Raw genomic sequence first — 25,301 nt, forward strand, 5'->3', positions numbered from 1 at the left:
ATTTCTTTAAACAAAAGATTTATTAAAACGTGAGTCACATTGTAGTCAATAAAAATTTATTACAACTAAACATAAACAAAATATATACCAAAGTAAAACTAGATTAAAAGAAGTAAAAGACTACAAATAAAGTTTTAAACAAACTAATGTGAAACAAAAGCTAACCATTAATGTAATAATTAACAAAATATTTACAAGAAAGTAAAACGAGGTGAAATTTACAAAATTTTACATAACATCATAACTTAAAGAGGAAAAAAATAAATAGCACATTATTATAGAGAAAAGTAAAAGTAAATTCAAACATTATTAAAGAGGAACAAGACCAAATGATAGAAAAATCATTGAGGCAGGATATGACTTAAAAAACCATTATTTTTATTACATTTTCAACATCTAAGTATATCTATGGCAGGATGGAATATGTGTGTGAAGGAGAAGGTGATACAGAGTTAAATTTAAACTAATCAACCTGGAATAAGAAATCATATTTTACAAAACCATCACATAATTAATACCAACTTTAATGATAATAACAATGGAAATAATGCAAAATAAAGATCTATACATTTTTCCTCTTGTTAACCAATATAAATCTCCATTCACGTTCCAGAAAACACTCGGAAATGAAACCTGCAAACCAGCAATGGCGTTATACGATCAGAGATAAGTGCATGAAGAAGGAACTGGAACTAAGAAGGGAAAAACCTCACTAACTGTCATGCCCTGACAGACAAATTGGGCAGCATTTGGGTATGAAAATGTGGGAATCCCATTTTCAAAGTCGTTGCTCTCTTTTTACAGATCTCCTAATGTGGATGGATGGCTTCGATGTTCCTCGAATGACCATCAAATGCGTGTTGGGTGGTTGCATTCGTTTCATCTGTTTGGGAACTGTCTCGTACTTAATCTAAACTTTGTTTAAAACTTCATTATTTGGTGCATAAGTATTATGCTCAGTTGATATTTTTTCAAATAAACTATATATTTATTTTCCTTAATTGCATTCTTCAACTATGAATATGGATCAATGGAGTAGAGTTATTATCTTAAGAAGCATCTTGTTTATGAAATGATATATCTCTTCCAATGTGGCTAGACCTCTTTAGTTGGGACATGTTATGTTGCTCAAATCATCTCAGTATATCATGTTATCTAGACAAAGCTTATCATAAATTTCATATGATCACGCATTATCAATGTTTCCCTCACATGAAACCTCTTTCTATCATCCCTACATTAGTGTTAGAAGTTGCATAAGAAAATTATTAAAACCACTAGAATTGAAGATAAGATTGTAGCTTGGGATATCCAAAAATTTAACACTAACACCACCATTCTTATTGGAAGAGGTGAACCAAACAGAGACTTGTTCTATAGTTGCCTCATGTTATTTACATAAATCTCTAAATCATTGTTGCCGAAAATTCCCACAGTTTTGTTTGGATTGACACCAGATACAAGTTCATATATAAAAAACTATAAACAATTTACTTGAGGAGCTATCAGTGCCCAAGGCCTTGGTTCTAAGGACACTCCATTATTCTCAGCCTTTGTTTCAAAAAGGCATTTTATAGCATAGACTTCCTTTTCCATTATGCATCCTATATTACTAATTTATCTCTCTTGTAGTAATAAATGATCTCAACTTTTTTTGTAGATATGTTTTAGATGATCTCCATGCACAACATTGTTGATATAAATGAATACAAACTCTTTCTCTAACATGCGATCACTAAGAGACATGAAATAGCCCAATGTGCCTGTGATATCTATTGACAAGGCTCTAAAAGATATTTATATTTTCCAGAGCAATATATTTCCAAGTGGAACCACTCTTTGTTCCCTTTGTGAGGATTTCCTTCAATCACGTTAAGTCAATTGAACTGTTAGGCCAGTAGTAGCGAGTCCACAGATTTGGACGTGATAATTGTTTTTTGATGTGCTGTAGGAGCCTAGATATATGTTGGATGAGTCCATCAAGATCTACACCTTCAATCACAATGGTTTTTTGTATGTTTTTACTATCATTGAACACCATTTGATCATTAGACGTGGAAGAGGAGACACTAGCATATGTGTTGAGGACAAGGACACAAATGCAAATGGAGAAAGTTGAGGATAAAACGATGGAAAGAAACATAAAGACATCTCTCCAACATAGCTTATGTCTATTTTTTTGTTGTTTAAATAGGCCAATATGTTATGCACAACTTTCATTATATATACAACAAGGTGATGTATTGATGATATGTGAAGATCATTTTTCTTTCACAACACAAAGATCCATGAATAAGCCTTTTAGCTATGTCGTAATGATTTCATATATTAAGGGTAACTTTCATAGATATGCATTGAGATGTTGTCGACATTATCCATGAATATCATATTAGCTTTGTCCTTTCAAAGGTACATGGATCATACTTTTGTAACTACCACCATCCCAAATTGGAGATCTTTCTTTGTTTTAAGGTGATAACATAGGATAAGAACTAAAGCTTGAAGGTGTTGTAAATTGTTTTCTGGATCTGACACCTATCTATTGTTTTCATTCATCTCAATCTGCTAATTCTTTCATTATTTTTAGGAGATTCAAAAGTCGATTTGCTTTGCTAAAAGTTACACCACCCATTCCTTTCATGATTTTAGGTACACATATCATAAATATATGTAAACCACTTTCAGTACCATTCCCTTATATGTGTAGGCCTCATATATATTTAAGCAGAGCCATGCATAGTGTGTATATATTGATTTTGCAAGTGGAGTCACTTTGAATAAAATTTTAGGCTGTCAATTTTCTTTCGAAAATCGAGAAATACATGTCCCACATGGATGGTGGGAAGGTGCAATTCGTTATATATATATATATATATATATATAGTTCGACGATGATGAGATGCTTTGGTGCTCTATGGCTCTTCAACTTAGTCTTGCCATAACCATGAGGGATTACACGAGACGATAGTCCCACCGATACTTAACAAGGGTCAAGTGAGCACATTTTATTATTTTTTTCATTGCTATAGAATACACATAGAAAGGATGAGGTACAATGATAAAGAGAGGTGAGGGGAGCATAATTTCTTAAGACCATCACAATGATTAAAGGGGACCATAACTAATTGTAGCGTAAGGATTGTAATATAAGGACCAATATAAATTGGACTCCATGATATAACATATGACGAAGAACTTGATGAAAGGAATTTTATTTTACAACAAGAATGATGAGCCTCAGTATTGCAACAAGAATGTTGCAACTCCCAAGGATATCGACTTTTATTATCAACCCGGGGTTTGTACAAACTTAAGAGGTGTCGGCACTATATGTGTGGCATACAATGTGTCTTTCCTTTGCTATCATGATGTAATGGAGTGCATGTACTGAAGTCAAATCCTAAACTAATTGTAGAAAATGAAATGTTCGAAATGGAACCTTAACTTATTGCAAGAAAGAAGGTACAAGGAAAGAGACAAAAATTCAATGCTAAATCACACCATTTCCTAATTAACTGCCAAGAAACTATGCTTTGCAGTAATGCTAAATTATCATGAACCAAATGCTACTATCTAAGCATGGAATTAATAATCATCAAACATCACTAATATGCAAGTAAAGGGACAAATAAATTTGTTTTTGTCCTTTTTCCTTTTCATGCAAAATCAAGTATGCAAACTAATTTCTTTTGGTGATGTGGCAGGTGAATTAAGGATGTTGGAGGATGGATGGAAGGGTTAGGAGATGGTTTGATGGTGTGGGATACCCTTGGGAGGCTTTTTGTGACTTCCTAGAGGTTTTCCCTTAATTCGGCCTCAAAATAGGCTATTTCAGGAAAACCTACAGGATGTACTAGAAACCTACAGGATGATCCTGTAGGAATTACAGTGAACCTACAGGATACAACCGAGAGAAAAATGTGAGGTGTTGGAGGTGATGGGAGGCCTAGGAAAGGTGTGTGATGGGTGGAATGGAGTGGGAAAATTCCTAGGATCACTCAGAACTCAAAACCAAAGTCGAGAGATAGATGGATTTGCTCAAAAAGTTTGGAGAAGTTTCCTTGTGAAATGATGAAATTTGTGAGGGTTTAATGACCAAGCAAATAAAATCCAAATTGGATGGGACAAATTTTGTTTTTAACTAGGATGTCTTAGGTCCCTATTCCAATTGGAATCACTCAAAAAGACCTATGTTAACCCATGCAAAAAAACTAAAAACAATTATTAGTCGAAAATCTAGAAATTTGAGAACTAGTGAGCTAGTAAATCTAAAAAATGCCTAACCAAATCAAGTGCAAATGAAATGGGGTAATTTTTTTTATGAACTAGAATGTTTTTTTGATCTAATGCAAGTGGAATCAATTTGATTGAAGCTCGTTAGCATGCTCTAAAAAATAGCAGAAATTTACTGTTCTTTGCTAAAAAGGAGGTCCAACAATCTAGATTTGGGAATAAGAAGACTAATCCAAGCAACTCAATGATTATTATGAACTTCCAAAGCTTTTCCAAGGATGAAATAATTCTTGTGATCCTGAAAAATAACTTACATCAACCATTTAACTCAATCCTACAACAAGAAATCATTAATACTAAATGCATAAATAGAAAGAAATAAAAACTAGAGATGCATGTGAATAAGCAATGAAAAGAAGGAAAGAAAACGATATAAAAGGGTTCTGAGGTTCCTGGGATGGCAAAGCCCAAGGAAACTCAGAGACCTATGGAGGAGAACAAGATTTAGAAGCTAAACATGACACCAAAATTCATTATTTTGATCAATACAATTACATCCCTGCAAGAAAATACAATGGGGCTGCAAAAATACAACCTCTCTCCACAATAACACTAATGAAAATATCCCCATAGAGGAAAATTCGACTTGGTACTTATACAAAATGATTAGGAATCATTCCCCATGAATGGAGGAAGCTTTCCCCACCAAAATCCCTTGATTAGTGGATCTATTCCCCAATACTAGGAATTTGCATTAAATGGCAGGGAACACATTCCTAGATTTTCTCAATCATTCCCTAGAGGAAAATTTGACTTGGTACTTATACAAAATTATTAATAATCATTCCCCATGAATGGAGGAAGCTTTCCCCACCAAAATCCCTTAATTAGTGGATCTGCTTCCTTGATTAGTGGAACACATTCCTAGATTTTCTCAATCATTGGAGTTCCACAATTTGTGCCATAATTCCATAATATCTTGTTGACTTATTATTTATTATTGATCATCCAGTAGTAGAGAACAAGTCCCTAAATTATCTCCTCCTCCAACTCTTCATAATCTGCCCAATATTCTCATAATATTCCACAAAAAAATAAATAATATTAGGCACAAATATTCAATTATTCATAAACCTTCCTAATGAATATATTAAAGTTAAAAATAAATTATCTAATGCAAAAAGAGAGGTTTAATGTGCTGAAGGATGGTCATAGGCCTTAATTTATGTTTTGAATTAGATGCATGGGCCTTAATTTATGTCTAATTTAGAGGCCCATCCAAAGAACCTGTGTACATATCCCTTTTTCTTCTTTCACCTTTAGACTCATGATAAATTGATAAGACCATGTCACATTTACATTGATAGGACTAGGAGACAAAATGGGTGGGGACATTATGAATTGTAGGGGGTATATTGCAAAATTTGAGGTGCCAAATTTGCGTGTAGGAAAGCAAGATATGTTACATGAGCTTGAATAGTAAAATATTGATGAAAGAATTGTCAACATATGCCAACCAACAAAGTGCATCAGTTCTAGGGGTCACACGAGTGAAAGATTCCATGAAAATGAAGAAGTGCAAGGTTAAGAATGTGGAGGTGATGAAGGAAGTGTGACAAAGTATGAAACATCAGGGATGAGAACGTGAGATCATCAATGCGAAAAAATACGAGTCTTTAGGGGGGCGCATAGGGGAAGTCAGTGCACTCAGAATAAAAAAGGGGGAGGAAGAGAATATCCACAAGTGTGGCTGGCATTGCTTTCGATTAGGAGCCTTCACGTGAGAAGATAAAAGTCAGTTCTAGCGATCTCTACAAGGATAATCACAAGAGGAATTTAAATTTTTGTTGTTTTCCCTATTCTCATAAAAAACTTGGTACGTTAGTGATAAGTGATGCACAAATATATCTTCCTTCTCACTAGTGAGTCATTCAAACTCAAATGGGTTCACCTTTCTCCATAACAACAAGGGATGAGGGTGAGGGGGAGGGGATTTGATCAATGATTATAGGCATCTAAAAAAAGTGAACTAAAGAAAATAAAAGTGATGCTAACTGCAAGGGGAAAACAAATAAAGAAAAACCATGTGGTGAAAGCATGACAAAACTAGCAAGAAACAGAGCTCGAAATTGCAAATCAAAATTAGTAAGCATAACATAAAAGAAGGTTGAACTCAAAACAATGTTGAAAGCAAAGAAAACAAGTCAATAAAGTAATTCTTTTTTTATTTTCTTATGTATTATAATTTATTTATTTATGTTAGGAATGTTTATTATATACATGTTTAATAATTCAATACCTTCGTGTAATCATACAAGATGAAACTGAGTGTAAAGGAAAGAGTATTGAATCTTACATCGAATATTTGTGGCTTTTTGAATGGTAATTAGGAAAGGATGACTGCCATGCGCACCAAGTAGTGTGTGTGACTCTAAAAATGGCTTAACAAGAAGCCATAAGTACTTTTGGTTGCAACATATGACGTGTCAACCAAAAAGTGTGCGCTTACATTTGCATATCATACTATAAAGACAAAATAACTCATGCACAATGAGCTCAGGGATCATATCAAGAGATGTATTGATGCAGTATTGGTCACACTTCACATTACAAACAAACGGGAGCACGAATCCATGACCTGTTTCAGACTTGAACATTTCACATTCAACCGATCGAATTAAAGAAGCAACCCCAAAACCCAAAATAGAATATTCCTTTTCGATTTCATTAAAGATTGTATCGTAGTATACATCGTGAGAGAAGGAAGCATTTACAATATTTAAAGATGATACTTCTCTTTCAAGTTCCTTAAATAACAATTCATCATCCTCCATGTGATGAAAAGGGTTTTCATAATTAAGACTCGACTCTTCGCAAGAAAGAACTTCCTGAGATAATTCATTAATAAATGTATTACCTTCCATATCATGAAATCATTCTTGACAACCAAAGTTCAACCCATATTCATCATACTTGTCATAAGTAATATTGTTACTAGGATAAAGAAGGTCAAAATTAACTTTAGGGTTGAGTTCATAATAGTATATGTGAGGTTTAGGATATTCTTGAAAGAGAAGGTCATCGAATGGATAGACATAACATAGGGTTTCTTATTAAGTCAGATAGGCATCAAAAACAATCTCTTCACATGAAATATGAGTCACAAATTCAAAACTTGTAAACTCCCATCCATAGGAAGTGACATGGCTTTCATTCTCTAGTTTGTATTACTTCTTGGCCTCTGAGAATATTTGGAAAGTTGAAGGGTCATGAGGACTTTCACGGAACCCACACCAGATTTTAAAATGCGGTAAGTCAAGAAAACCATTGATGAATTTTTTGAAGAGAGCAAGCTCAACAAGATTAATACACCAATACTCCGCCTCTTTGAAAAGTGAAAGATGAAACAAACAAAATGCAGAATAAATTTCATGAACTCCTACCAATAGATAGAAATCAATGAATTTGTTAACATCGTTATAGGAGGAATCTAAAGGAAGACTAGTAAAGGTGGGGAAAATATGCCAAGGAAAGAAATCGATTAACACTTGTAAATAGTTGCAAATGATTTATGAGATGAAAAACTGAGCAGATTGAAATTAATCACTCCCCAATATGGTCGCTAAAATATGTTGATGGTTTTGATATTAAAGTGTCCCTCTAGAACTACATCAACATCTTGAACTTCTCGACAACTAATGATAATCTATTGGGAACACTATCCCATGGTTTATAGCTACACGAGTAGGAGGTTGAATCCATGCCAAGGGTGGCGCAACTCAACCCTATCGGTTTTCAAAGGAGTCACAACTGGCTAGGAGAAATCCTGTAGCTATCAACCCTAATAAAAGAAACAAAATAGTAACTAACTACACTAGCCCTAAACACCAAATTATTTACAGAAGCAACAAAATAATCAATTTTCTAAGTTTTTTAGGCCTTAAAGCATTGTAGAGCCTCGACTGTGTTTAACTTATACATTAAAGAAAATAACAGATTATAATATCCTCTATACAAGAAATAATTAAATGAATTGTACCTCTTATTTAAAAGTGAAACATTCAAATACATAATGATTGGTGAAATAAATAGAGAAATATTTAAAATATTAATTGAATATTGTTTATTGTAATGGTTGCTTATGTATTTATATTATGAAATTAGAAATCTTAAGCAATTATATGAGATATGTAACTAAGAACATATTGAATAATATTTCTTTAAACAATAGTTAAACATTACTCACATTGTAGCCATTAAAAAGTTATTAAAACTGAACATAAACAAAATATATACAAAAGTAAAACTAGATCAAAAGAAGTAAAAGGCTACAAATAAAGTTTTAAAACAAACTAAAACAAATGTGAAACAAAAACTGACAATTAATGTAATAATTAACAAAATATATACAAGAACTGGGGTTAGTGTAAAAGAAAGTAAAACGAGGTAAAATATACAAAATTTCACATAACATCATAAATTAAATAAAGATAAATACATGATCTCATGACTGTAAGAAGAAACTAAATAACATTTTTTTACAGAGAAAAGTAAAAGTAAATTCAAACACTATTAAAGAGGAACAAGCCCAAATGCCAGAAAAATCATCAAGTTGGGATATGAAATAAAAGGAATTCTTTGTATTACGCTTTCAACATCTAAGTACATCTTTGGCAAGATGGAATATGCATGTGAAGGATAAGGTGATACATAGTCAAGTTTAAATTAATCAACAAGGAACAAGAAGACCTGTTGGCGTGGGTGGGCCCGACCTAGGTTCAGCGTTAGTTAGCCAAACAAATCCCTACACTACTAGCCCTTTCGACATCAGCCCGTGGAGCGCGAACCGAAGTCTCACCCGAAGCAGTATGGGGGGATGCTGGAACCAAGTTTCCGCACCCTTGAGATGGTTGTGATGTCGGTTTATTCCGGCTATACTTGCCTTCGCGTCGGTTGCTTAGCCCTCTGTTCCACCCTTCAGTGCCTTTGTGAAAGGGTATAATTGGCTTTCGCGCAGCCCTAACCTGCGGCTCAGGGACTTTTGTGCTGCCAAGGTAGCGAACTGTGATATCTCCCAAACTAGGCTAAGTGTCTTACTTATCTTATTAATCGATCTTAGTTAGCTTCACGCAAACAAATGTTCTTACTTGCATTCACTTAACCAACACATTTACATACATTCGCACATCATATAAGAATTATAAATGAAATTCATACCTCACATAACAAGATGCATAAACAGGCAATAAAGATGCAGAAATTGGAATACTTCTCTTTATTGATAATTCTGGACAAATATAGACTTGATCCACCCTACGCACTCAGCTACAGGGGTCCACACACTCAGCTGCGGACTTCTACCCTAGGCCTCTGCGCACTCAGCTGCAGAGCCTCTACCTACGCTATGACCCAAACTTAGACTTCTTTCTCCAAGATATGATTTTCTTACATGTTTGATGTCTCCTTATCTACTTAGAGCTTAGCTCTTTTTATACAATCCCATGGTCCGTGGACCATGGGTAGATCTCTTACAACCGATATTACATTTCCAAAATAAGGGTGGACAACCCTATGACTCTTTAACACCTACGCGCTCTGCGACCACAAAATGCGCAGCTTTACACTTGGATTACAAAATTTGACCAAAATATGGGCCTTTAGCCCCAAAACTAACCTTGGGGATAACACGCCCAACAGGCCCCCAACACAAACATTTTGACTAGCCCTCGAGTCACTCTACAGGCGTGGAGATCTTAGTGTGAAGACCTCCCAGCTCCATTTGGATGACTGCAACTTCAACAATGCACTGAGTGGCCGCCTGCTAGACTTCTTCCACTCTCTACTCGGTGACTACCACTGAACTGCCACCCTGAATCTTCTACTGAGTTTCCTATAGTGTCGCGAGCTTTCCTTAAATGGAAGTTGTCATTGTATATTCCTCGTCTATCCATGGCTGTAGGAATGCTTTTAGGACCGCTTCCTTGTGTCGAGCAACATCCACCTGTTCCTTAAGCGCCTTTGCCTCCTGCATCCGTACGAGCCTCTGTGTAAGGGTGACCGTCTGCACGGTCCCTTTGACCTTGTCATATCTTTGTTGTAGCTCGTGCACCTCTGTATCTAGGTACTCTACATTCGAGTCCTCCTACAGCGTGGTCAGGACCTCGAATGATTGTTCAAAAAGTCACATGCAGTCTGCTACTGTACTGTCAACTGCCGCTATTACTGTTGCAACAGCAGTGGCACGTTGTTCCCTAACTTCCGATGGGATTGAAGGCTGAGCCCTGAACTGCAATTTTGCGATCTATAGGTTTAGATCCAGTTGAATCCTGGCCATCTCTGTCTGAGCATCATGCACCCCTGTGGCCAACTTGCGGATGCGCACCTCAACCAGTTCTTCTGCTTGAATGTCCAACTCTGGGACCATTCAGCAGGCTTCCTCCACTACCTACATGGTTTGATTATTTTTTTCCACTTCGTCGATGCACTATAGGCCCAACTACTCGTTGTTGATGCACTGCTTGCTCATCACCTACAGAGGGCGACTCTCCTGGGCCCTAAGTTTCGTGGTGACTCCATCCTGCAAGAGGTGGAACGTCTCTTGAGGAAGCGCGACCATATTCAATCCCACCCCTTTCAAGCTACTAACCATGGGCCTGTCGGCATCATTTTTTGTAGTAAGTGCCCCATCTAGTAGCACTATCATGTTGGTCACCTTTGTGCGTAGCATCTCCGTGGCAGTTGAAGTGTCTATCACGAGGCTAGTGTGTTACCGGGAAAAGTGTCTATTTAGAACTGCTCTATCCCATTAAGGTGTGACAGCTGCCTTAGAAACAAACAAAGAAAAACTACTTTTGTATTTCCTTTATGAACTATAGATAGAGAGGAATAGAAAGAGCCAACCTGTGTCTTGCGCTAATCCTTTGATCCAATCCCTCTCTTCTTTGACAGTCTCCAGCTACCTGCTCCCTTACTTGCCCAACTTCACTAAGTACCTGTAAGATCACAGAAGAAGAACACTATACAAAGACATGGATCTATATTCATAAACAACTTAGGATCAGATTTAAGTTAACCATACAAATGTAACAAGCATCAATGATACAAAAGCATGGAGGAAAAACTCAAATAGTTTTTATTGATAAACAAGAAAAGATCCAGGAGGAGTTACAACCGATGGTTCCTGACCCAGCATCAACCTCCCAACAAAGAAGCCCCTCTTCACCTCCAACAAAGCATAGATCACCCAATACTCTGAAGTTTGCCTCAAAACCAACATCAATTCCTTACAATATGCAAAATTCCAGCCTTTGGATCTCTGGGATGAGGGATCCATATATAGATATGTGTAAGGAGGATGAGTCAGCTTGTGATTTGATTAGTGTCTTCTCTCTGTCAGTTCTTGCTTCCACTTGGAGACTGAAGGCCTCTTACTCATCCTTGGTCGAATTCAGTGAGGCAAGTGTCACAGGAGAAGATTCTGGAAGCTTCCATTGTCTCTCCACCTCGTGGAATGACACTGCCATTTGTCATTTCTCGCCCAACACACCATCACAATGTATTTAGGTGCATTGCAACACATCCAGCCAGTGTATTTAGGTGCAATGCAACGCACCTAGCCAGTGGAGCAGCTGAAATGATCCTGTTTTGACTTATTCTGAGCAGTTTCTGGTGGAGAACTTCTGGGAGAAGCTATAATCTGTTGACTCTTTCCTTTAGGGGTTAGAACAACACTTTTAGGGACTTAGGAGCCCTTGGTTTATGGACATTTCATGCTTGGAGTTGTAAGGCACAAAAATGTCTATAACAGTTGCCCCCTAAAGTATGAGGCCGTTAACCTTTTGGTGTCGGGTGAAATGCTTTATTATGAGGATCCGAAGTTCTTTCAATGCTGGGAGGAGACCTGTAATAAGATACAATACAATACATTATCTTCATACTGTTTTCATGATCTAGCTGAGGCGGGAATTCCCATGCTCATCTTTATAAATTCATTTTTATGTACATAGGACAGACAATCGTATGAGTGTAGACTGATGATTCTGATAGAGCCATCATCCTTTTGGTAGGATGATTATCTGTGCTGCAATGCTTGTACATTTAATGTATTTATTTCCCTGAATATATATCGCAGCCCGGATGGAAGAAACTAGATCCGGGGTCTTCAATCTCGCCCGATCTTCACTCGAAGTACAAGTCAATCCATGTGAGAAATGTTCTGAAGTCGAACATGGAAAGACATCGCTTGATTACCAGTCAATGATGTAAACTGTTAACAAGCGCGAGAGGAATCACCGATAATGATAATGACCCTCAAGGTACTGCAGTACAATTCACGTGGTGTGAATAAAGGACTTGGCGTCGAACACCACGCAAAATCTTTCAGTCGAAGGTCATTGATGTAAACCTGTCGCCGGAAGTGAGAAACTTGCCATTGAGGCATGCAAGCTTCAAAGTACTGAATGGGGTGTTCCTAGACCAACTTCTTGGATAATGAGCTGATGTCGACAAGACGTGATCTGTCAAAGGAGGGCCTTAATGAATCCCACATCAATGACACGGAACGGAGCAAATGATTTTGATGGAGGTGAAAACGATCTGATGATATACGGTTCAGGGTGGCGGTCATGAAAGAATGGAGTATAATGTATGGTAGTGGGTGAGACACAGGTGGCTTCTCTGGATGAATTCTCTTGAACATGTCGGCGACACTGATGTGATGGATTGGTAGCATTAACCCCAAATGTGGATGGTATGGTGTGACCATGGCGATGTGACCGGTGAATAAAACAACCCAACCCGACTTGGACATGGAGTGGAAGTGTCATGTTCAAGAGCGACTTGCTACCAATAAAGATTCTTTGAGTTTTATTCCCAATTTTTCCCCAGTCATTGCTGACCAGCACCTCTTTATTTTTGTCAAGCTTGAGGAGGATAACATATGCTTGTTCTATAATTTGCCCTTCGGGCAAACCCATCGCTATGTTTTAACGAGCCTAGCGATAGTGAAACTTGTTCTCGTCTAAAGACAAGTTTGTCGCTATTAATCTTTTTAACGAGTTTAACGACAAAGATAACTCGGTCCTTTTCAATTTTAGAGAGTTTGAAAAGGTACGTAAAGGTAACTCCAAAATTCCTTTTTCGTCATCTAATCCCTTAAGTCCAAAAAAGTATAAAACAATACAGAAGGGACGAATTTTCGATAGTTTTAACGAGCCGAACAAAACAAGCGCTCGATCTTTTTGTGCAATAATCCCTCAGTTCCAAAAATATTAAAATCTAGAGGGGGGATAGCACTTCCTGTCCCTTTATCGAGCTGGAAGGCCAAGGACTCAGCAATCTTTTCATATTTTACGAGTCAGTTGAAAAGAGCTTAAAGAAGACTCATCTTTTGAGGAACGAGTGATAAAACAGGTAGCAGCTGATTCCAGGTAAGGTTTGGAATTTTCCAATCACGGCAGTGTCACAAGGATGGCTAGTGAAATCACTCTTCGTAGCTGTTCCTCAAAATGGGTAAACAATCAAATGGAGGTGAATGATCGGCCAATGAAAAAGTGGAGGTGATGGTGCAAACACGACCAAGGCTTTAATGGCTGAAGTACTACATTCACGGTGGTTATTTACCGGGGAATAGTTCATTTTTTAATGAGCTTAAATGCGGGTGGAAACATTTGTTCATGTCTTATGTTTATTTTTTAATGAGCTTGAACTATGTGCTAAAACTGCTCGATTAGATGGTCTTGTTTTGGTTTTACCATAAATGGCTTTGTCCTTTCAAAGATCGTACTGTATCTTCAACTGCTTCATCAAACTAGTCAGAAATGAACAATATTTGCTTGAAAACGAGTTAAAACGCTAATATTTTACTTTGAACTACGTAAAAGTAATGAAAAAGTGTTTTTTACCTCTCATTTTACCATTTCATTTGAACTTGGTTTGTTGGAGCTTTGGAGGTGCTTTTCCCCTCGATTTTCATCAGTTGATTTTGGGAGATTCTGTGGACGATTCTCGGCGCTGTCTGGATCAGGTAGGAGCTAAACCTGAGCTCTTTCATTTCATGGTTTCCATTTTGCATTTTGAGCTTGATTCCTAGCTTTTCTGAGCCCCTGGGGTTTAAGGAACTCGTTCCGCCATCAACGCACCCTCAGTGTATCGAAACCTGCGTTGAATGTTGGCCTGTCTAAAGGCTATCTGACATTCAACACACCTAGAACACTGCTGCAGGTGCTTTGGGCGCAAAAAGGGAATTTGATGCACAATTTTTGATGGAATTTTTGTCTGTTTCTCACCAAAATCAGGACCTAACTCCCCTCTTGTTTGTTTTTCAGAGATTTTTGGAGTAAGATGACCATTACATGGCAAGAATGTGAGCATGAAGAAGAGGACATGCTTGCCCTACATGATCCAGTTACAGTGAACGCGCTGCGGAATTGTGGCTTGATGAAGTTCTTCCGCATTTCTAGCATGAGACAGCAGATCAACTTACTGCAGTATTTTCTCGATGCTTGGGATCCTACCAATCAGGTTTTCCAGATCAAGGGAAAATCTATCCCCTTGACTGTAGTAGACATCTATTTCTTGACTGGCTTGTCGAGGCGGGGTGCCCCCATCTCTTTGTCAGGTTCGGCTCGAGGAGGCGGTTCTGTGAGAGATTATGTCCGTCGGTACTGCAGAGAAGGATCTCAGCCAAGTAAAGACGGCAAAATCATCATCCGTGATGTCACTGACAGGTCCCTTAGGACTATTCTGTTTACTTTTGGTAGGATGGCCGGTGGTGCATCTCTTCATGTAGCCAATCGATCTTACATGCAGCATGCCTTGGAATGCCTCCAACTGAAGGTGTTCAACTGGTGCGACGCAGTACTTCTTGTGATGAAAGAACAGCTGACCAAGATAAAGAGCGGGAGCTTGAAGAACTTTGGGTATGGTTCTATTTTGACCGCCTTTGCCTTAGAGAAGATACCACTAATGCAGCCGCAGTACATTGCACTCAATTTACCTTCTCCTACTGAACCATGTATGCAGAGATGGGTTGACCATATGTCTAGGCATGCTGGCCAGTCTCAGATTTCATTTTCTGATACCTTCTTCAGGTGGTTTGATCGTCAGGAGATGGTTTATTCTGAGTATCCATACGCTGGCATGGACTTCCGGGGTGATCCAGATTTAGTACTGTCGGATGGCGAGCAGTGGGGCGCCATTGGTAAAATCTTTGACCATATTCCTGTTTATCGTTTTTTGTTTATAATGTCCTTGTGCTTTATTCTATCAAGACTTTAATCAAACTCATGTGTACATGCAGATGTTGGTCCCGTTCGCCCAGTAGTTCGCCTGAGAGTACCAGCTGCTGCCCCAGCAGGAGAGGCCTTCGGAAGGGCTATTCTTTGTGACCTTGATGTGGCCGAGACTCTCACAGCATTACAGGAGCAGGTTGAGGGCCTCACTCTCGGTATTCCAGATGTGAGGACCGATGAGCTACCTTTGCGGTTACAGCGGCATACTACTGGTGTGCCCAGACGATGGACTCGCCTCTTACGCATGATCGCACAGGCTGTGACTTGCTATCACGAGCATCATTAGACTAGGGTTCCCCCTAGCATTTTGAGTTTTTGGGTCGTGTTGGGTGATTTAGTTGTCTGCTAAATCCCTGTCATTTAATTTATCAATCCGGGGAATCGTAAACTTAGAAGCAAACCAATATATATGGGACCTTAGATGAAACAGGTGTAAGAAGTTTGTTTAGAATGGAAATGCATATTAAACTATCAGGTCTATTCTATGAAAGCATAAAAATAATGTTTGATCAATGGAATTATTTTACTTTAGAAGATAGAGAAGAGTCTCTTGTTCAAGAGTCCTGGTTGTCCTTCTACCATCTTTCTATAATAACATTGCCAAACACCTAAGAAAGCAGGAAAGAAAGCATGTAAATGAAAGCAAGTAAATATTGTTTCCAATTCAATTCTTAGCTTATGGAGAAGAGTCTCCTAACTTAGGAGGACTTTATCTCTAGATATTGAAAGGGAATCAATAGTCACATAAATGTAATCTATAAAAGCATATGAGAAAGTAAATCTTATTTCAATTTAATCTAGCTCATGAAGAAGGGACTCCTAACTTAGGAGTTCTTGGTTTTCCTTCTCACATCAAAACTAGCTATTGAAAGGAGATCAACCTTCACACAATAAAACATGGCCACAACATGAATTCATACTAAAATTATCTACAAGTATTTACAAGAAAGAAATAAGATGAACATCATAATTAAGATTAGTATATTCACAACATTACTTTACAACAAAGTGCACTTATCTTAGTATGGGGATCCTTCCATTCCTCAATGAGCACACATGAGCAACTATTACACCTTAAGAATCAAACAACACTCATAACTCATGATTTGGAGAAAATGATATTATTCATGTTGAATGAACAATCATAAATTTGGTGCTAATGAATAACTGGTAATTGTTTTCTCTCCCTCCTCCTCCTTCATTACCTGATTTGGAGGATGCTCCTCTTATTTATACATGAATTAGGGATATCTACTCAATAAATGTAGATCCCTTAAATATCTACTAGACCCACACTTGTCTCAACTTATCCCTAAATACTAGATACAAATCCCATGACACATCAAAATCTCCATGATCTTCCTCCTTGGAATATGGTCCACCTCTTGAGTTGAAATTCGAATTTGATCTTGGGAGGCCACATAAGGGTGCCTTGGAAGCTTCCAAATGATCTACACATGTCATCAAACTCAAGCCACTTTTAGGTATAAGAAAATACATGTTATTTCTCTAACTTTTAATCATAAATTCACTCTAAATACATGAAATTAATAACTTTGGAAAATGAGAATATAAACTCATATGGTAATGGAAATATAGGGTTATGTAATGATAATATGGTGAAATGAGATGACAAAATGTGGATAAAAGGTGAAAATGGAGTGAAAATTGAGGTCAAGTTGGCGGCCCAACATAGCCCCCAACTTAAGTTATTGCATGTCCTCATGCAATCTATTGCATTGATCATGATTTGATCTTTTGAATTGTCTTGCTTTTACATGAACTTTGGCTGATGTCGATTTTTTTAACTTCACATAATTTTCTTTTTGACAACTTTGTTCCTTTTTGCAAAGTCTTCTCTCTTAAAAACATTTGCTTGCAACATATTATTTTGGTTGGTTCTTGTGTGACAACCAAAATTTGTTTAGTATTGGTTCTTGTGTAACAATACTTTCATTGTTTTTGTGTTGCATCAAAAGACTTTGAAAACATTTAATCGAGTGCAACATAGTAGTTTGGTTGGTTTTTGTGTAACAACCAAAATTTGCTTAGTATTGGTTCTTGTGTAACAATACTTTCATTGTTTTTGTGTTGCATCGAAAGTCTTTGAAAACATGTAATCAACCTTTCTTTCTTTGATCATTATTTGCAAAACATGTAACATTTGAGTCATAATGCAATAGTAGTTGTTTGGAAAAAGTATGTTGGTTAGAAAAAGTATGTTGGGTAGGATGATATGTGTAGAAAGGACATATATGACATATGGAAGGTGATAATGGAGTATGGATGTGAATATGAACATGGTGACACATTTTCCAAAAATTATAATTTTAGACTAACAGACTAACTACTCTGATACAGGAATGATCTTGCAGTACATCATAATCATAGACTTTTGTAGACACAGTATGGGCGCAGCCATCTGTTTATGATTAGCCTACTTAGATAATGAATACAAAACTCCTCGCAGCCTGGATGGTGGAAACTAGATCCAGGGTCTTCATTTCTACTTCCCGAATTGGTACGATTCTAGCCATGCGAATAAATGAGTTGATGTCGAACATGGTAGAAACCACTTGATTACCAGTCGATGATGTAAACTGTTAACAAGCGTGAGAGAGACCACCAGTAATGTCAATGGTTCTCAAAGTACCCAGTACAATCCATGAGATGTGAATGAATGAGTTGATGTCGAACATTTCACGGAATCCTTCAATCGAAAGTCAATGATGTAAACTGACGTCAAAGGCGAGAAACCTGCCATTGATGCATGCAGACTTCAAGGTACTGACGATTTCTAAGTCATCTCTCTAGATAATGTGCTGATGTCGATAGAAAGCGACCCGTTGCAGGCAAGCCCGCAACACGAAATCATTGTTCAAGTTGAAGAAATGTTGCTGTAAGGACTGACTCAGGGATGGTCAAATGGATGACAGGTATTTTGCAGATGAAAGTTTTGCTTGCAGACCTCTTGAACACATAACGACACGACAGATGGCTTGGTGACGAATAACTCAAAGTTAATCCCTAGAACCCGGTTAAAGACTTTCAAAGTGGTTTGATCAACTGTGAGGTAAAAGATTTCCCAACCCAGGTGATTGAAAAGTGTCGTGTTCAAGAGTGGTAATAAAGTTTCTTTCAAGACAAAAGGTAACAAACAGGTTCATTCTTCTCTCTTTTCCCCCACCATGTCTGGCAAGTACCTCTTTATTTTTAACAAGCTTGAGGAGGATAACATATGCTTGATTATAAGCTCATCCTTCGGATGAGTCCAACCTAGTTTTGATTCGAACCCTAGGAAGGAGTGGTTCGTTCCTGTTTGTAATTGAACAGGTCCTTTACTGTGAAATGTTTAACGAGCCCAGTATAGGAGAAACTCGGTGTTTTTCATTTTTAGAGAGTCTGAAAAACTTAAGAAGACTCCAAGTTGAACTTTTTCGTAGATTTGTGTCCCTCAAGCCCGAAAAAGTATAAAATAATACCTGGGGGAACCGCTTGATCTTGCGACCAAGGAGTACTTTCATAATTAGTGCCACTGACCTGAAAAGTAAAAAGCGATCAAGGACACGTCGTTTTATTTCCTTATCGAGTTTGAAACGACAAAAACCCGGCAATCTTTTCCTGATTTTACGGTCAGAAAAGAGCTATAAGGGGACCGTCTTTTAATTCCGCTTTAACGAGTGTAAAAGAAACGCTCGGCAATCTTTTCATATTTTAGGAGTCAGAAAAGGGCTTAAAAGATGACTCTGATATTTTGGTTCGTGAAAAATGACAATTTTCCCTCTAAATCCCTTTGTCCTGCACAAAAACAACACATTACTCATACCTGTTTAAGATAGGCAAAAATACATCGAAAAACATCTTTTCATGGTGAAAAATGAACAAATTCATCCAAAAAACCTATAAAAAGACTTTTTACCATGTCATTTTTACCATTTTACTGTTGAGGTTGAACAAAGGGCTTTTGACAAGAAACTTCCCGTGGTCGCTGCGGAAAATCCGACCGTCGGAATCGAACGCCGTCTCTTCCAGGTATTTTTCAACATCCTACTCTTCATTTCTATTCGATCAAAATTGTTTTTTAGGCTTTAGTTTTGTTTTTTGGGAGGGGTTTAGGTTTTAGAATGCGCCCCTCGGTGGACGCAGGTGTCCTTCGGGTGACCCGCGTCCCCCGACTTTTTCCTATACAGGAAAATGGTCGGGGGACGCAGCCCACCTTCAGGACAGCTGCGTCCGGACGCCCTGTGTTGTAAACGCGGGGTGCGTCCTCCGTGAAAGGCGGATTTTAAAACCCCAATCTCCACAAATAATCATCCAAATTTCCCCAAATCAATTCTAATCATTGTTTTTTGGTGTGTAGGGCACTCACCATGTTGGATTGGAGAGAAAGAGAGCACGAAGAGGTTGATGAAGCTGCAATAGAACACCAACCTTCCCTGGATGCCCTAGAAGCATGCGGGTTATACAAATACTGGGCCATACCGGGCATGAGGGCTCAGGTAAGATTTTTAGAATGGCTGGTTGAGAGATGGAACGTTCAAGAGCAATGCTTTTACATAGGAGGGCACCAGCTCGAGATAGAGCCCTCGGATGTATACTTTCTTACTGGCTTGCCAAACAGAGGCGAGCAACTCAATCTAGCCGGGACTAGGCCGGGTGGCCAATCCCTTGATAGTCTCCGGGAAGAGTGGTGCACACCTGGGGCACACCATTCGAAAGGCGTGGAGATCAAACACATCTCTCTGCGTGAACTCAAAGTGATTGCTTTCACGGTTACCAGAATTTGCGGGGCGGCCGCTTTGCACATTGCTTCTGGGTCCCAAATGCGGATGGCAATTGACTGTTACCAAGGCACCATTTTCAACTGGTGTGATGCTGTGTCGGCTAATATGAAGAGCCAACTGACTAAGGCAAAGAACGGACGACTGAAAACTTTTGGATATGGGCCTTTAGTCATGAGCTTTGCCTTAGAGAGAGTTCTGATGCTGATCCCTCAGCAACTCACTGTTGATATCTTGGGTCCTCGGGAGCCAAAGCTGGTACGATGGGTTGCGGTGATGGCCCGGCATCCTGACGAGGGCGCGACGGTTGTTCGATTCACTGATAGCTATTTTCACTGGTTAGAGGACCAGGTTTTTTCGATCCAGGACTTTCCGTATGCCGGAGTAGACTTTCGACACGATCCGGACATGGTTCTTCCACAGGGAGAACAATGGGATGACAGAGGTACTTTATTTTTCACAAGTTTTCAAATTATGTATTTTTTTTTGTTTTTTATATATATCGTCTCAAAACTGACAGTAAAATTTTCAAAATGCAGATGTTGGTCCACAGCGCCCAGCCAACCTCCGACCTTTTGAGAGGAGACATCCAGTTGCACCGGTACCGGCCCCACAGGACGCGGCCACAGAAGTACTAGCTGAGTTGGAGCATGATCTAGAGCGTCTGACGGCAGATGTGCCTGAGACTACTATGGATGACATTCCTATCAGGCTACAGCGCTTTGTAGTCGCAGTCCCTGGACCGTTTAGGAGATTTTTGCGTAAGGTAGCCCGTGCAGTGGTGTCGTATAGGGAGCACCACCAGTGATTGACTAGTCACTTTTGTAGACACATATGACATTTTTGGCTTTTTGTACTTATCATTTTGCCGATCATAAGGTGTTTTTCAACCTATGATCGAAGACGATGTATATTTTTTGACACACTCCTATCTATATATATATCACTATTACCGGCTTATCTTGTTTAACATATGTGATGAAATGTTTTTAAATTTACTTGCATGATTATTGTAAATGTCTGTCCAACATTCGAGAAGCAATTGCATCTGCTAATGTATTTAAAGACCTTGGAATATGCTGATATTCAATGTAATCAAATTCACGTTCCAAGAGACGCACTCTCAAAAACAACCTTAAAAACACGGGATTTCTAATGGCATAAACTCTATTAAGCTGTAATACAACAAGTTCAGAATCTAACCTCACTATCAAACGTCGAATTCCAAATGAAATAGACTCGGATAATAATTCAACCACTGCACTGTATTCTGCAATGTTGTTCGTTGTTTGACCGAGGCTTACCCCATGCATAGAAACTAACTCGTCAGAGGGCGAATAGATAACCCAAGCTGCGGAAGAGATATTCCATGTACTACGACAAGCACCATCAGCAAATCCAATGTATGTTTGGAGAGGCGTCGACATCTGCAATATCAAGAGTAAAACCAAGATAAGCCAGAATAACGACGAAAAACACACTCTCTAAGCTAAGCACATTGACTAAACTAACAAACACGCTAGCTAGAAAGAAAATCTAACCTATCTAAAAATTTCTCCATACCCACCATTTAAGCATAATACCTCTTTAGGTAAAGTCCATTTCTGGGTTTACCCAAAGAGTCCCCATCAAAATCAACCAGCTCATAAGCCCCTTTTGCTAGCTTTCGCTTTACAATGTAGGGTCCATGCCACATAGGAACGAATTTTCCAGCACCTAGCTTATCGTTAGCTTGATCATATAATAGCACTAGGTCTCCCTCCGAAAAATTTCGAGGGGTCACATTTCTATCATACTGAGCTTTCATTCGCTTCGCGTGAGTCTCGATTGCCAATGTAGCGTCACGTCGAGTCTCATCTAATTTAGCCAAGTACAATAAACGTTTCTCCTCTTCGGAAGTAGCTGGAAGTAATTCGACAACCATTTGAAGTGATGGGATTTCGCATTCAATGGGTAACACAGCTTCCAAGCCATAAACTAGCTGGAAAGGAGTGAACCCTGTTGAATTTTTCACTGAGGTTCGGTATGCCCATAGCGCTGAAAATAACATGTTGTGCCAATTCGACCGATGAACACCAATGGTTCGTCGGATCATGATAACTAGAACTTTGTTGATAGACTCAACCAAACCGTTGGCTTGCGGATAATAAGGAGTAGAGCTATCGTGGCACAAACCAAGCTGGCTTGTAAGCTCAGTCATCATGATATTTCGAAAATGGCTCCCATGGTCAGTAATGATTGCTTGTGGGACACCAAACCTAGTTATGATATGATTGAATACGAAAACTGCAGCTGTTTTGCCGCTTGCGTCGAATGTAGGCATCGCCTCGGCCCACTTAGTAAAATAATCAACCGCAAGGATGATATACGCATGCCCCCCGGCCGAGGGAGGGTTAAAAGTAATAAAGTCGATACCCCATTTGGCGAATGGACCAACGACAATTATAGGGTGGAGAGGAGCAGGTGGAGCGCACATCTTGCGATCAAATACTTGACAGTTGTGGCACTTCCTGACTGCAATGATACAATCTTTAAACATAGACGGCCAGAAATAGCCAGCGCGCAACACCTTCTGAGCTGTGGCATACCCAGACATATGACCGCCACATGCTCCAGAGTGACAATCATTCAAAACTCTCTCAGCCTCTTCGTGAGTTAAACAACGTCGAAAAACTAAGTCTGCCCCCCGGCGATAAAGTGTATCTCCAATGATTTTGTATTGCTGGGATTGAAACCGAATTTTTCGACGTTCTGGCTTGAAAGCTTCAGGCCGAAAGGTTTGGGTTTGGAGATAGATGATTATATCCCCGTACCACGGATCTAAAGTACTGATAAGAAACAAAGATTCGTCCGCAATGGACTCCTCTGCCACAGTCTCTGTGTCAGCACTCGGGAAATCACACATCAATTCCGCAAAAACTAAGGATTTCTTAGACTTGGACTTCTCGAACTCCAAGTCGAACTCTTGCAGGATAACGATCCATTTAGAGTACTTGCCCCCTAGCAGTTGTTTTGTCAAAATATAAATCATAGGGTTGCAATCCGAAATAATTGTAGTTTTACGGAGAAGAATGTAGTGACGGAAACGCTGGACAGCTTGAACGGCTGCCAGGGCCAATTTCTCCACATGCGAATATTTTAGCTCAGTGGGATTTAAGGTCCTACTAAGATAATATATCACATGTTCTGCTCCGAATTCATCTTCTTGAACTAACACCATTCCTATGGTGGAATGCGAAGCTGCGAGGTATAAGAAGTAGTCCTGGTTGTAGTTGGGAGGATGCAACAACGGTGCATGGGTCAACGCGTGTTTAAGTGCATCAAAAGATTGTTGGGCAATCTCGTCCCAAAAGAATTGTGCGTTCTGTTTCAACAACCGTGTAAAACCTTTAGTGACCTCGGTGTAGTTTGGGATGAATCGGCGTAAAAAGTTCGCTTTCCCTTGCAAACTTTGGAGTTGGCGCAAACTCGAAGGAGGAGGCAACTTGATGATGGCTTCGACCTTCGAGGGATCGACGCGAATGCTGATTTTTGAAACAACAAATCCCAGCAATCGACCTGTTTCTATACAGAAAACACACTTGTGGGGATTCAACCGAATTCGATAATGCCTACACCTCATAAAGATTGCTCGTAGGTGGACAAGGTGATCAGCTCGATGTAAAGAATGAGCGGGCAAATCATCGAGATACAGTTGCACAATGTGCTTGATGTCATGAAATGCATAAGACATCGCCCGTTGAAAAGTGGCTCCGGCATTCTTAAGTCCAAAAGGTAATTTGCAATAAGCAAATGTCCCCCATGGACAAATGAATGCCGTTTTTGGTTGGTCGGCAGGTAGAATATTGATTTGATTATAGCCCGAAAAACCATCCATGAAGGAAAACATTTCACTTCCGGCACAATCATCAATAATTTGATCGATATAAGGCGTAGGATAGTTGTCTTTTGGACAAGCTCGATTTATATCCCTATAGTCGATACAGATTCTTATTGTTCCTTGTTTCTTGTTAACCGGAACAATATTCGATACCCAATCCGTTAACGGGATCGGATATATGAAACCTGCTTTCAACAGCTTTTCGACTTTTGCTTTAATTGCAGCCGCTTTTCGAGGGTGCATCTGACGCAACCGTTGCCGGACGGGTTTAGCATCCGGGTAGGTCTTTATTTCATGAACAACAATGGCAGGATCGATTCCCGGCATTTCCTCGTAAGACCAGGCAAACACATCTTGGAATAGGGCCTTGTAAGTTTGGATTTCATCTTCTGTACAAGCGGCACCTATATGAATGTTTTCCTCGATTCCGGGCTTCACTGAAATATCAATGGGAATAGTACGAGAAATATTCCCTAAGTTCAACTCTGAATCAGAATGTTTCGTTGGATCCTGAGCGTCTTTGACATATTCAGCGGTAAAGATAGATGAAAAATCATTTTCAAATGAATCATCCTTAGGTAAAAACGAAGATCTGTGATGGAGATCTTCCCACGGTAGATCGTCTACACTGAGGATTTCGCGAAGTTGTTCGTCAGATGACACGACTTCAGGAAACGCTATCCGTTCTAAGGTTGAGGTGAAAAATGATTCTTCACTGACCACATTCATTTGGTCGATTTCGGTTGAACGCGAGTCGGTAAAAGACATGACAGCTTCATAAGCAATCTAATATGGACTCAAAGGCATAGCATTACCGAATGAGTCGATCTCAGAGTCAGATGGGACAATCCAAGGATCATCATAAATAATGTTTTCTGATGTAATCATATGAATTGTTGCAAATGAAGGGTCTACGCTGAGTGGAGGGAGAGGAAAAGTTCCCAGTAAACCGGAATCCTTAACTAAACCTACACCAACGTCCCTATAAGGGATTGTCGTCTTACCGACATGCTGGACACTCTCTGAAGAGGCTGGGTTGGATGAAAAGTATGTCAGCTGATCAATAGTCACGATCTTACCGTTATATGGAAACTTAATTACTCTGAAGACCGATGA

Source organism: Pinus tabuliformis, chromosome J, assembly GCF_031772625.1.
Source record: "Pinus tabuliformis cultivar Carrire ecotype Pingquan chromosome J, CPIR1, whole genome shotgun sequence".
Lineage (NCBI taxonomy): Eukaryota > Viridiplantae > Streptophyta > Pinopsida > Pinales > Pinaceae > Pinus > Pinus tabuliformis.